This window comes from Ovis canadensis, chromosome 5 (assembly GCF_042477335.2).
Source record: "Ovis canadensis isolate MfBH-ARS-UI-01 breed Bighorn chromosome 5, ARS-UI_OviCan_v2, whole genome shotgun sequence".
NCBI classification, from domain to species: Eukaryota; Metazoa; Chordata; class Mammalia; order Artiodactyla; family Bovidae; genus Ovis; species Ovis canadensis.
The window spans coordinates 94,295,866-94,309,947 of NC_091249.1; positions in this window are offsets into that span (position 1 = coordinate 94,295,866).

The window sequence follows — 14,082 nt, forward strand, 5'->3', positions numbered from 1 at the left end:
CACACTCACAGGTGGGATTAGAACACTTTTGGGGGCTATTATTCTGCTCACCACAGCATCCTAGCAGTCAGGCTCTTCCATGATTTTGTTCCTCGCCCCACTTCCCTTTGTTCCAGGCACCCCTGACCCTCATTGTTGTGTATAATGAAATTTTACTGAAGATTTGTGGATCATGAAGGGTGATCATAGTACAGTATAGTATAGAAAAGTACTTAAAATCAAATACAAAACTTCTTTGCTTCTAAAGTTTTGGCTACCAGGAGTTTCTTTTTAGCCACTTCCCCCTCTTGTCTGCTCATTCTCCCCATCTCCAAGTATCTTTCTTTCCCTTTTTCTCTCTTTTCCAAGTGCTTAGCCTCTCAAAACCTCGTCCTCCCAATTCTCACTAGAAATGGAAAATTCCCCTTACTTTATTATTTAAAGCAAATCAGCTTGTTTTGTCTCAGTCTTCTCCATCCGGGATGTGTCCTGGGCCTTCCTTTTCATTACCAAAAAGATCCATCAGCGTCTTCAGAGACAAATTCTGAGTCCAATGTTCATTTTATTTCTTTTTAATAGTAATCATTTTCTTCTCCGTACACACTATCAGAGAAGGCATTAATGCCAATTTTAGAAAGAACATTCCCTTTCCATTACAGGTGGGTGACCTTGTACAATGCAGGGACTAATTGGACAGTGGTTTACAAAGAGCTGAAACCAACTGGCATGCTGTCCCATGGGATGGTGAAACCGACCTGACTCTGGGGCTCAGGAGGCCTGGCTAACCGATTCTGGTTGTGCTTAAATGGCCTGGTGATTTGGGGCAAAGCCACTGTCTCTCTGAGTCACCACTTTGTCACGTGTAGAACAGAAACATTGAATAAGATTTTCTCTGGGCTCCAAAATTCCAAAATACTTGGCACTTTTTTGGTGTAGACAGAGCATGTGGCTCTTGGAGAAATCAACTCTACATGATTCGGTAATGTTCAGCCAGTGGGTCACTCCTCAAAATTTAGAGGATTTTGATAAAATGATGAAGCTGGAATTGTATATTAAAAACATTCTTTCTAGTGCCTCAGGGGTCACTGATCACAGTGTAAATACCTCATTGAATTAGTGGAGTTTATGTTTGTAGCCTAGGGGGTTTATTTGACATAATAAGCAGTTAGAAGCAAACCAGTGTCACAGGAGCTTTGGGGACTCCCAGAAACTCTGCTACTGGCCTAGCTGGCTTACTCTCCTGGGATTACATTCAATTTGGGGATCCTGGGCTTTTTCTTTTCTCTTTGAAAGGGCTGTTGGGATGGTAGCCAACCTGCAGAAGCCACAGTGATGGACTATAAAGAAAAACATGACAAGACCAATGTCTTTTGAGAAAGATTAATCTAGCAGTTAGGTATGGGATGAAATGAAACAGTGGGCACTAGGCGGCAGGAAAACCAATTAGGAGACAGTTGTAAAAGTACAGGCGTAATAAAAATGTAACAGGATACTAGATGGGACCTTTCCTGTTTGTCTCAGAGTTTCTGCCAAAGCACCCTGGCCAAGGACAATGGTCAGTGGGAAGCCACACGTTGTAAAGACAGTTGCTAAACTCATCCAGCCTAGACTTGCTAACTGATTCTTTGAGTGTCCATTCAATTATGCTCCTCTCCTACATAAGAGAAGTTTGTGAATCGTTATGGGAAGAATCTGGGGTAGAAGTGGAAAGGCCTACCATTTGTCTTTCTTCTCAAATTGCATATTTGCTGGAGTCTGGGGAAAAGAGAGGCTGATGCCTGCTTCTCACCTAGAGGTGGACAGGGGCAGAGAGAATAGCCATGGGAGAGCCTGGCTTCTAAAATGTGATGGGAAAGAGGGGTAAATTTCGCATAAGCTAAATAGCATGGGAGGTAGCTGGGGTCCATGGCAGCATACTGAGCCCAAGCATCACTTTCTTGGGAGACCAGAGCAGTGTCTGGCATTCCTGACAGCAGAGTTTGGCATTCTTGACCAGCACAGGGCTGGAGGGATGAGAACCCAGAAACACTCGTGAAAACTTTCCTTAAAGTAAAGGGCCAGCTTTGGACAGTTATTGTGACCGAAGCCATTTGAGAGAACTGTCATGAGAGAATCAAGGAAGAAGTACAAGGAGGAGCAGCTACCATCCCTTCTGGTTGCCTCCAGCCCTTCCACCCCCACCAGCATGAAGGAGCCACAAATGGGTGACAGAAGCAAAGAGAGCCAAGGAACGGACTCTGTGAGGCCCCCTCCACGGATCTGTGGGCCCCCTGGCAGGCCTGAGCTGGGAGGAGGGAAGAAGCTTTAAACTAGATGGCAAACAGCAGTTTTGCTTTAGATTGGGCTAGTCCATTCTGAAGGAGATTAGCCCTGGGATTTCTTTGGAAGGAATGATGCTAAAGCTGAAACTCCAGTACTTTGGCCACCTCATGCGAAGAGTTGACTCATTGGAAAAGACTCTGATGCTGGGAGGGATTGGGGGCAGGAGGAGAAGGGGATGACCGAGGATGAGATGGCTGGATGGCATCACTGACTCGATGGACGTGAGCCTGAGTGAACTCCGGGAGTTGGTGATGGACAGGGAGGCCTGGCGTGCTGCGATTCATGGGGTCCCAAAGAGTCGGACACAACTAAGCAACTGAACTGAACTGAGACTTTTTACATTTTGAAAATGAGACTGTTGTCTAATATCCTAAAGTAACAGGAAAGTACACAGAATCTCTCCGAAGTGTCACCCAGGGGCAGGAAAGGGAGATAAGACAGAACATGTTTAAAGGCAATGAAATTTAAAAATGAAGCTATTTCCTGTTTGTACCTCATATAGCCCAGATCCTATAATTCACTGGTATGACAATAATAATAGACAATCATGACCAGAGTGGCAACAATAATAACAACTATCTGTTTAGTATTGGATACAGTGTGCCTGACTGCCTTAGATGCTAAAAATACATTATTTCATTGAATCCTTACAACAGATCTCAAGAGGTAGACACCCTCAAAATTAGCCCCATTTAACAGATGTTAAAAGTGAAACTTTGAGAGGTTAAGAAATATGCTGCAAAATGCAGTTAATAAGTAGCTGACTTTAGACTCCATGGCTAATTTAAGGCTAGAATAGGGTGACAGTTATAGAAGATGAAAGAATTCAGCAAGGAATGAATAAAATAATCTGTTTATTATTCTAATCCAAGAATTGATGACATAATTGATAAAAAGCCATGATAAAATTTTTGTCCATTGATAGTACTCCAGTTATCATACAGCCCACAGATATTCAGCATTTGTTGTTAAGGATAAAATTATACTTTAAATAACTTGTTTTTGGTGGGTTTCATTTTGTTGTTTGGTTTTGTTTTTTAAAGAAGTGTTGCCTGGTCATTTTGAAATTAGTTCTCTGGAATACAACCAATATATTAATTAGTCATTTATACCATGGAGATGTTTTACTAGCTTAGGATACTTGATGGAAATAATCTAGTGCATGTTCATTGGTTTAGTGATGATGTAGCCACTGAAACAGTCACCAAAATTCAATAATGACTTCGATACTCTGCACTCCTTGAAGCAGGGATCTTGTCTTACTCTCAACCTCAAATTCATGAGATAAGTATCTGGCACAGTGTAGATAATCCTTAATGGAGAATCTTTTTATTGAGCACCTACTAGATTTCAGGCACTGAAGTGAGCGCTACACGTGTGAGACAGAGCAAACCTCTTCATCATGTGTTCACAACCCTAGCTACATCCCTGCTGCTCTCTAAAGAGAATGCTGGCTTTTGCGCACAGCTTCTAGTCTCTGCACTCTGAGAGGAATCAATGACTTTTGCCTGAATCCAGGACATTTGTGATACTGAATTAACAGACTAGGAGCCAGAGAAACAGAACTAATGAGGTGGGAGGAAGAGGGAGAAAAAGAAAGGATAGCCCTATGAAGGCTAGACTCTGGGCAGGAGAGTGGGGAGTTTATTTCAGGGAATGCCATCGTAGATGACAAATAGGACCTCCTTCATTGTGCTCTGAGAAACCCAAGTAAAGGATATCATTTGCTTCTAACTGTTCCTAGTTGCTATTTCTTCTCCAAAATAGGAACACGGGGGCTCAGATCACACGTGTATTATTTCTAGTCCTTAAAACACCCTGCCCAAGGAGATATTAATATCTTTAATTTCCAGGCAAAGAAAGAGCCTTGAGGCAGATAAACCATTCTCTCAGGCAGTACAACTAAGGCTAGGATTTGAATCCAGCTCTGGTGGGCCTGAAGCCTGCTCTCTTTCCAGAATGCCACAATACGTCCCCATCACCATCTGTTGAGCTGTGCTGAATCAAAGGGCTTCCTTTGTGAGGGACCTCTATTTATTCTAGTATCACACATAAATGGGAAAGGCTTATTTCTGATATTTGAATCAGAGGAGAAAAGCTTAACTCCTAGCCTGGAAACCAGGCCTGCTTGCTGTACTAAGCTTGCCTGTGGGCTTGATGGTTCATTTTGAAGTCCAATCACTTTGCACTGAGGAAATGGCATTGTTTACCCCAAAGATTCAACTAAAATTGCTCTGTGGCCATTCCTGTTTCTGGAAATCAATTTTCTGACTAGGTGGCTGCCTGATGCAAAAAGTGAGGAGTGAAAGGTTACTTCAAACAGCCAACCAAGTTACCCTAGACCTTTCAATGGCCAGGTAGTAAACAAAATTATTTACCTTTGTTTTGGCAGATTATCATTTTAAATGGCTTGAAGCAATAAGCTAATCATCTGTTGCCATAGAAACCATTATAAAATTTCTCATAAATACCTCAGAACTAGGACTACCTACCCTTATAGAGATGGATAGTAAATGCAATGGACCTGCAAGGAAATAAATGACTGCTTGACAGAAAATAATACAGCACATTAAAAGGAATCTATGATCCAAACTCTAATGGACAAGCTGAGTGTATGAACAAGTAGGGAAAAAAGGATCTAAAAGTAGTATGAGGTGGTTTTGGAAGAGTTTGCAGATACCGCTTTCCAAAGTTGAATGAATTTCTCACTTGTTGAGGAAACATTCCAATGAGGGGTTAACAGTAGACTGATTTCTTCAATATTCAGGGAGTACATGCCACGGAGTCATTATAGACCAGACAGGCGTTGTATAAAAATGACTTGACAAAAAGAAATAGTCAGTCTGCTATGCCAAAATTCAAAGCATTCTTCTTCAAGGTGAATCATATTCCCTTCCAAAATGTCAAGTAGATTTAGTCATTTTAATCTTTTTATTGGATTAAAACTTGATACCTTTATAATAGCTAAAGGAAATGACTGGAATATAAGGCCCCACCTCTAATAAATTGTGATAAATTGAGTAATCTTGGGCAAGTTGCTTGGCCTCTCTAAGCCTTCTCCATCTCTAAATTGAAGGTGGTGCTTTACTAATAGCAGAATTAACTAAAATGATCCGCACAAAGGACTCAGCACTGTCTTCAGCACTTTAGTGAGCAGCCAGTAATAAATGTTAGAAATGACTGTTTGTCATAAGGAATAATAAAAGTAATAAACTGATAATAAGTTTTCTGAAGTCATCGACACATACTGTTGGTTTTTACATTCTGCCTTTCCCTTGAACCCATGGACAGTACCTGATCTTAAATAATTGAAAAGTGTGCCGAGGAATAAAGAAAACATAGATCTTAAAGGCAGAATCAATGCAGTCTCTGCATAGCTCTGGCCACTCTGGCACTGGTGGACCCAGAAGTTTGCATGTACCATGGGTGTCCTTCTTGAAGTATTTCCTCCTGATGCTTGAAAAGAAAGTCTGTTTTCATAAGACCTTGGGTGTGATTTCCAGTGGGAAAAAGGCTGAAGAAATTTGGCTTCCTTTCCAAGTGTCTTTGCGCTTTTCCCAATTGCACAGAACCTCCAAGCTTCTCCAGATTACCTCGTTTCAATGACATCCAATCTTTCAACGGGAATGTAATAATTCCACAGAGAACTTAGCATTTCTGACAGCCTACCTCCCACTGTCCTCAGTGCTTCATAAATTATGCTGCTTCTGAGTGTGAGCCGGGCAGCACCATTTTCCCGGCCCCTTGTGATTCATGGTTTCTCTTAACTATGTCAGTGCCTCATCAGCAGAGCTGCTCCTTTTGGACAGAAAGTGATGTGATCTGCTTCCTGGAGGGCAGCTTGCTAATTATGCACTCATTTTATATACAGATGATTTTTTTTTGTAAATTTCAAGGTAACTAATAACTATTAACTTTAGGAATTACTTCCAAACTCAGAAAACATTACCATTTAATTAACAATCTGCTCTCTAATACACTGTGACCTGAGAAGGCACTCTAATGATAATATGCTGCTATCATTAAAACGAACTAACAAACCAGAAGAATGGTGCTGTTCAGGTCAGATATGGAGAGACTATAATTAAAAGAAAGTGAAACTAAAAACAAGTATCAGACCAATCAACACAGCATGGATGGCCACTGGTCTAGCTTCCCTATTTTGCACTGCCCAACAGCTCCCTCCTGACCTGCGGCTCCCCAGAATGTCCAAATGTGGGTCCCCGTTGAGCACAGGACTGAGCCAATTTGTCTGACAGTTTGTCTGGCGGGTCAAAGGAAATAGGAAGAAAAGTTCCTGAAAATGACTTGCTGCTAGAGCACCTTCTCATGTATCTCCTATCTTTACATGTAAGAATTAAAATCCAGTCTTATCTTTCCCTAGCCTCTAGGAACTCACTGGCGTCTTTCCAGCCACACCGGTTCTTCCTGACTTAGGAAACTTAGCTCAAGGGGATGTGATGGAAGTCGGTATGTGGAGGCCTTTTAGCATTTCCCTTAACCCCCTCCTATCCCCTCAAACCCCCATCTACTCAGAAAGGGTTCTGCCATTGTGAGGGTGCTTCTTTGAGCTTAGGGAATGCAGAATTAGGAGAAAGGGGATGGGAGGAGAAGAAAAAAAAATGTGCATGGGATATGGCTAGGAAAAATGATCTAGAGGTTTAGAGAAGGAAATTCTCAAAAAACTATAGGATGAAGCCAGTGTGTGAGTTGCTCAGCTGTTATTTGACTCTCTTCTACCCCATAGACTATAGCCTGCCAGGCTCCTCTGTCCATGGAATTCTCCAGGCAAGAACACTGGATTGAGTTGCCATGCCCTCCTCCAGGGGATGAAGCCAACAGGAAAGCAAAAGGAGATTAAAACAAATACTTCATGGATTATGTATTGACACCACAGTGTTCAAGAGGGGCAAATATTTAAATTATTTTGAAATGACCTTTTCGTTGGTGGGCCATGTTTCTTGGGTAACGTGGTGACCCTGAGATTGGATTTTCTGAATTTCAACCTCGTAGAATTTCTTTGAGGTAGTAATGCAGCTTTAATGAATGTTAATACAGGTAAACTGATGCTACTACTCAGTTCAGTTCAGTCACTCAGTGGTGTCCAACTCTTTGTGACCCCATAGACTGCAGGACGCCAGGCCTCCCTGTCCATCACCAATTCCCAGAGTTTACTCAAACTCACGTCCATTGAGTCTGTGATGCCATCCAATCATCTCATTCTCTGTCATCCCCTTCTCCTCCCGCCTTCAATCTTTCCCAGCATCAGGGTCTTTTCAAATGAGTCAGTTCTTTGCATCAGGTGGCCAAAGTATTGGAGTTTCAGCTTCAACATCAGCCCTTCCAATGAATATTTCAGACTGATCTCCTTTAGGACGGACTGGTTGGATCTCCTTGCAGCCCAAGGGACTCTCAAGAGTCTTCTCCAACACCACAGTTCAAAAGCATCAATTCTTCTGCACTCAGCTTTCTTTATAGTCCAACTCTCACATCCATACATGACTACTGGAAAAACCATTGCCTTGACTAGATAGACCTTTGTTGGCAAAGTAATGTTTCTGCTTTTTAATATGGTGTCCAGAATGGTCATAACTTTCCTTCTAAGGAGTAAGTGTCTTTTAATTTCAAGGCTACAGTCAACATTTGCAGTGATTTTGGAGCCCCCCAAAATAAAGCTGGCACTGTTTCCACTGTTTCCCCATCTATTTGTCATGAAGTGATTGGACTGGTGCCATGATCTTAATTTTCTTAATGTTGAGCTTTAAGCCAACTTTTTCACTCTCCTCTTTCACTTTCATCAAGAGGCTCTCTAGTTCTTCTTCACTTTCTGCCATAATGGTGGTGTCATTAACTTATATGGAGAGTACATCATGAGAAATGCTGGGCTGGAGGAAGCACAAGCTGGAATCAAGATTGTTGGGAGAAATATCAATAACCTCAGATATGCAGATGACACCACCCTATGGCAGAAAGTGAAGAAGAACTAAAGAGCCTCTTGATGAAAGTAGTTGGCTTAAAGCTCAACATTCAGAAAACTAAGATCACGGCATCTGGTCCCCTCACTTCATGGCAAATAGATAGGGAAACAGTGGCTGACTTCATTTTTCTGGGCTCCAAAATCACTGCAGATGGTGATTGCAGCCATGAAATTAAAAGACGTTTACTCCTTGGAAGGAAAGTTATGACCAACCTAGACAGAATATTTAAAAGCAGAGACATTACTTTGTCAACAAAGGGCTGTCTAGTCAAGGCTATGGTTTTTCCAGTGGCCATATATGGATGCGAGAGTTGGACTATAAAGAAAGCTGAGCACCGAAGAATTGATGCTTTGAACTGTGGTGTTGGAGAAGACTTTTGAGAGTCCCTTGGGCTGCAAGGAGATCAGTCCTGGGTGTTCATTGGTAGGACTGATGTTGAAGCTGAAACTCCAATACTTTGGCCACCTGATGCGAAGAGCTGACTTATTTGAAAAGACCTTGATGCTGGGAAAGATTGAGGGGAGGAGGAGAAGGGGACAATAGAGGATGAGATGGTTGGATGGCATCACCAACTCAATGGACATTGGTTTGGGTGGACTCCAGGAGTTGGTGATAGACAGGGAGGCCTGGCGTGCTGCAGTTCATGGGGTCACAAAGAGTTGGACACAACTGAGCGACTGAACTGAACTGAACATCTGCATATCTGAAGTTATTGATATTTCTCCCAGCAATCTTGATTCCAGCTTGTTCTTCTTCCAGCCAAGCATTTCTCATGATGTACTCTGCATATAAGTTAAATAAGGAGGATGACAATATACAGCCTTGATGTACTCCTTTTCCTATTTGGAACCAGATTGTTGTTCTATGTCCAGTTCTAATTGTTGCTTCCTGACCTGCATACAGGTTTCTCAAAAGGCAGGTCAGGTGGTCTGGTAGTCCCATCTCTTTCAGGATTTTCCACAGTTTGTTGTGATCCACACACTCAAAGGCTTTGGCATAGTCAATAAAGCAGAAATAGATGTTTTTCTGGAACTTTCTTGCTTTCTTGATGATCCAGCGGATGTTGTCACTTTGATCTCTGGTTCCTCTGCCTTTTCTAAATCCAGCTTGAACATTTAGAAGTTCACAGTCCACATATTGTTGAAGCCTGGCTTGGAGAATTTTGAGCATTATTTAACTAGCGTGTGAGATGAGTGCAATTGTGCGGTAGTTTGAGCATTCTTTGGCATTGCCTTTCTTTGGGATTGGAACGAAAACTGACCTCTTCCAGTCCTGCGGCCACTGCTGAGTTTTCCAAATTTGCTGACATATTGAGTGCAGCACTTTCACAGCATCATCTTTTAGGATATGAAATAGCTCAACTAGAATTCCATCACCTCCACTAGCTTTGTCCGTATTGATGCTTCCGAAGGCCCGCTTGACTTCACATTCCAGGATGTCTGGCTCTAGGTGAGTGATCACACCATCGTGATTATCTCAGTTGTGAAGATCTTTTTTGTACAGTTCTTCTGTGTATTCTCACCACCTCTTCTTAATATCTTCTGCTTCTGTTAGGTCCATACCATTCCTGTCCTTTATCAAGCCCACCTTTGCATGAAATGTTCCCTTAGTATCTCTCATTTTCTTGAAGAGATCCCTAGTCTTTCCCATTCTATTGTTTTCCTCTATTTCTTTCACTGATCACTGAGCAAGGCTTTCTTATCTCTCCTGGCTATTCTTTCAAACTCTCTTTCAAATGGGTCTATCTTTCCTTTTCTCCTTTGTATTTTGGCTTCTCTTCTTTTCACAACTATTTGTAAGTCCTCCTCAGACAGCCATTTTGCTTTTTTGCATTTCTTCTTCTTGGTCTTCATCTTGATCCCTGTCCTTGGTCTCGATGATCTTGATCCCTGTCTCCTGCACAATGTCATGAATCTCCATCTACAGTTCTTCAGGCACTCTGTCAGATCTAGTCCCTTAAATCTATTTCTCACTTCCACTGTATGACCTTTTATAAAGTCAACAGTCAGACAGCCTCAACTCTCAAATGGGTGAATAGAACTGAAGACTAAAACTAGTTTCCATCCAAGCCTGAAGCAGTAGAGCCCACCTGACTTCTGAAGTTCACAGAAAAGAACCTCAGAGTCAACACTGGTATAGACTCCCTGAAGGACCCCAGCCTTGTGATAAGGCTACTCCATCCTATTGGACCATCTCCATCTTGCGTCTCTCTTCTTTAAGGTTTTAAGAGACCCAAAGCTTATGTAGGGAATAAATATGTGGAGACTATGCTCCCTTAAAGAAATAGGTTTAGAAAAAGGTACAGGTCAGAGGGCTGAAAACCATTATGGGTTAAGTAGGGTTTTTCTCTGTGGGCCTGAATTGATAACCTGTCATTTGAATATGGGGGAAATGTGTTCTGATTTCCAAACAATGAAAGTACATAGGGATTTTAGAAAGACAGTTCAGTGGAAGGTTCCCTTTTAATGCTTCTTGAGTTACACTGGTGTTAGTTAATTTTTAAAGGACAGAGTCCCCATTTATATTTTTAAAATATGTATATGTAGGTGTGCATATAAACAAGATATTGAATATTCACCAAGACGCTAATAATAATTATCTATAGATGGTAATATTTTAATTGATACTTTCTTCTCTACATATTTTCCAAAATGAGAAAACTATGAGGATTTTTCATTTTTTAATAGAGCAAATAGGATTGAGAAATGAAACAATATAAGATTTAAAAACTTTGTAAATATTTAGGTATAATTTCATAATAAAAGAATTACAAGATTTCTGTGCTGAAAAAATATACAGTATTGCTGAGAGGTTTGAAGAAAGAAAACAAAACACCTAAATAGAGATAAACATGACCATGGGTTGATATACTCAATATTGTCAAAAAGTCAATTCTCTCCAAAGTGTGGTATAAAGTCATCGCTAGCTAAATCAAAATCTTGAGAGGTGTTTTAGTAGAAACTGATTCCAATAATACATGAGGAAAAACAAAGCAGCTAGAATAGCAAAAGCAATTTTTTTGGGAAAAAAAGAAAAAGAACAAAGTTGGAAGACTTTCTAATCTACCTGATTTCAAAATATAAAGCAATAATCAAAATGAAGTAGTATTGACAAAAGGGCAGGCAGATAAATCAATGAAACAAAATAGAGAAGTCTGGAAATAGATGCTCATTTGTAGGGTAAAAAGACTTTCAACAAAGGGGACAGAGAAATTCAATGGGGTTGGAAGGATGGTTTTATTCAGTAATCGGTTCTGTGAGAACTGGATAACTGTCTGCGCAAAAAAAAAAGTGTAAACACAAAACATTAGCTTCAGATGTATCCATAGACTTAAATACAAAAGCTAAAACTATAAATCATTTAAGAAGGACTAGGAGACATTTTTTATGATGAAGAGTAGGCAATGATTTTTTTCGACCAGACAAAGTCCTAATCATAAATGAGAATATTGATAAATTGGACTTTTATCAAAGTCAAAACATTCTGCTTATTAAAAGACACTGTTAAGAAAATAAGTAAGCAGTCTGCAGAGTGGGAGAAAATATTCATAACACATAGATTAGGCAAAACACTTACATCCAAAATATATAAAGTATGTCTATGACTTAATGATTAAAAGACAAGCATACTTTAAAAATGGGCAAAAGACTTGGAAATGCCATGAAGGATGACATACAAATAGCCGATAAGTATATTAAAATATGTTTAATTCATTAATCATCAGGGAAATGCCAATTAAATCACTGATATGCCACCATGCATCCACTAAAAAGACTTAAAAATCTAAAAGATTGATAACATCCAATACTGGCAAGGGTGTGGAGTAGCAAGAATTCTCATAATTGATGGTGAATATAGTATAGTATATGGAGGGCTTCCCTGGTGGCTCAGAGGTTAAAGCGTCTGCCTATAATGCGGGAGACCTGGGTTTGATCCCTGGGTCGGGAAGATCTCCTGGAGAAGGAAATGGCAACCCATTCCAGTATTCTTGCCTGGAGAATCCCATGGACGGAGGAGCCTGGTGGGCTGCAGTCCATGGAGTCGCAAAGAGTCAGACATGACTGAGCGACTTCACTTTCTATAGTAAATGGAATGGGACAATCTCTCTGAAAATGTGCATTACTTCTTATAAAGTTAAATGTATATGTACTCTATGATCCAGCAGTCCCACTCATAAGCATTTATCCAAGAGAAAAATTTTTAAATGTGTTCAGAAAAGACTTGTGCCATATTCATAGCAGCTTTATTCATGATAGCCAAAAATCTGGAAACAACTCAGTTAGGAGGCTCTTCCTTGTCAGACCCCTACCTACCTGTCTGTTGTCATCTTATATGAATCATCTTGCCCCTCCCACCCTTTCACTTATGCTGTCAGAACACAACACTCCCTCCCCTGTTCATGCCTCTAAAATGGACAGGGAAGCCTGGTGTGCTGCAGTCCATGGAGTCGCAAAGGGTTGGGTATGACTTAGCAGCTAAACAGCAACAACAGTCTACCCAGATTCCCCTCTTCCTCTACTCCTGTTCTCCTAATATAGGATCAGCCTGTATTCTCTGAGTTGCCTTCCTTTACTCCTCTGTAATCTTGCTTGCTTTCTCTTAGGAACCTGGAATGATCGTGCTGCATTATAATTTTTTGTGCATGCTCATCTTCCCTACTGCTTCATAAACTTCTATCTTCATGTATCTTTTGCACCTAGCATTGCACCTAGCATACAGTACATATTAAAAGAACATTTAAGTATATGATAGAATCTAACTTATGCTGCATTAAATACTGAAATATACACTTGTCATTTACCTTTCTTTTCAAATGCAAGTAAGTTTCATAATGAGGATTGCCAGTTGAATACTTTCTCTGGTATGACCCTCTGTACTAAGCAGTGCCTGTAGGAACATTAGTCAGTGTTTATACTGTGCCAGTTACTACAAGTTCTCATTGAATTTTACCTGTTGCTCTTAGCCCTTTCAATTCTTTGATGATTTATACACTAGTGGAGGATTCTTAAGTAGATGATCCTCTGAAAGAGTGCTTTTTACTTTTTAATAGTGGCCTTGGCATGTAGGTGCTTAGTCACTTATAACCTACATATATCCAAAGGAAATCTTACCTTTGAATAGTAGATACTTTCCTAGAGATGGTTTCTTTGTTGTAGAGGGCTGTGCAATGTATTGCATGATATTTAGTAACATCCATAGCTTCTACTCACTGGAAGCCAGCACCGCCACATTACAGGTACCAAAATTGTCTCCAGGCATTGCCAAATATTCCTTGAGACATACCCTCACCTCTAGTTGAGACCTACTGCCCTTTAGTTTAAGAGAAGTGTCCCTGGAATTAGGCAGACCTTGATTGGCATTTAAGCTCTATTGCTGAGGGATCCAGGTTAGGCTATTACCACTCTAAATTTCTTAATCTATAAAATGTGAATTGTAGGTAAAGTCATGAAAGAAATTTAATGGACCAAACGATTACTGGGTGTCTTTAATTGAAAACAAGTCATATGCATCTGACATATCCTTCTCAGTTATCTGATTCTCTGGAATCTCTCACTTTTTGTTGTCTTTGAGCTACTATAAACTATGATTTGGGCTTCCCTCATAGCTCAGTTGGTAAAGAATCCACCGGCAATGCAGGAGACCCTGGTTTGATTCCTGGGGTGGGAAGATCCCCTGGAGAAGGGCTAGGCTACCCACGCCAGTATTCTTGGGCTTCCCTTGTGGCTCAGCTGGTAAATAATCTGCCCACAATGTGGGAGACCTGAGTTTGATCCCTGGGTTGGCAAGATCCCCTGGAGAAGGG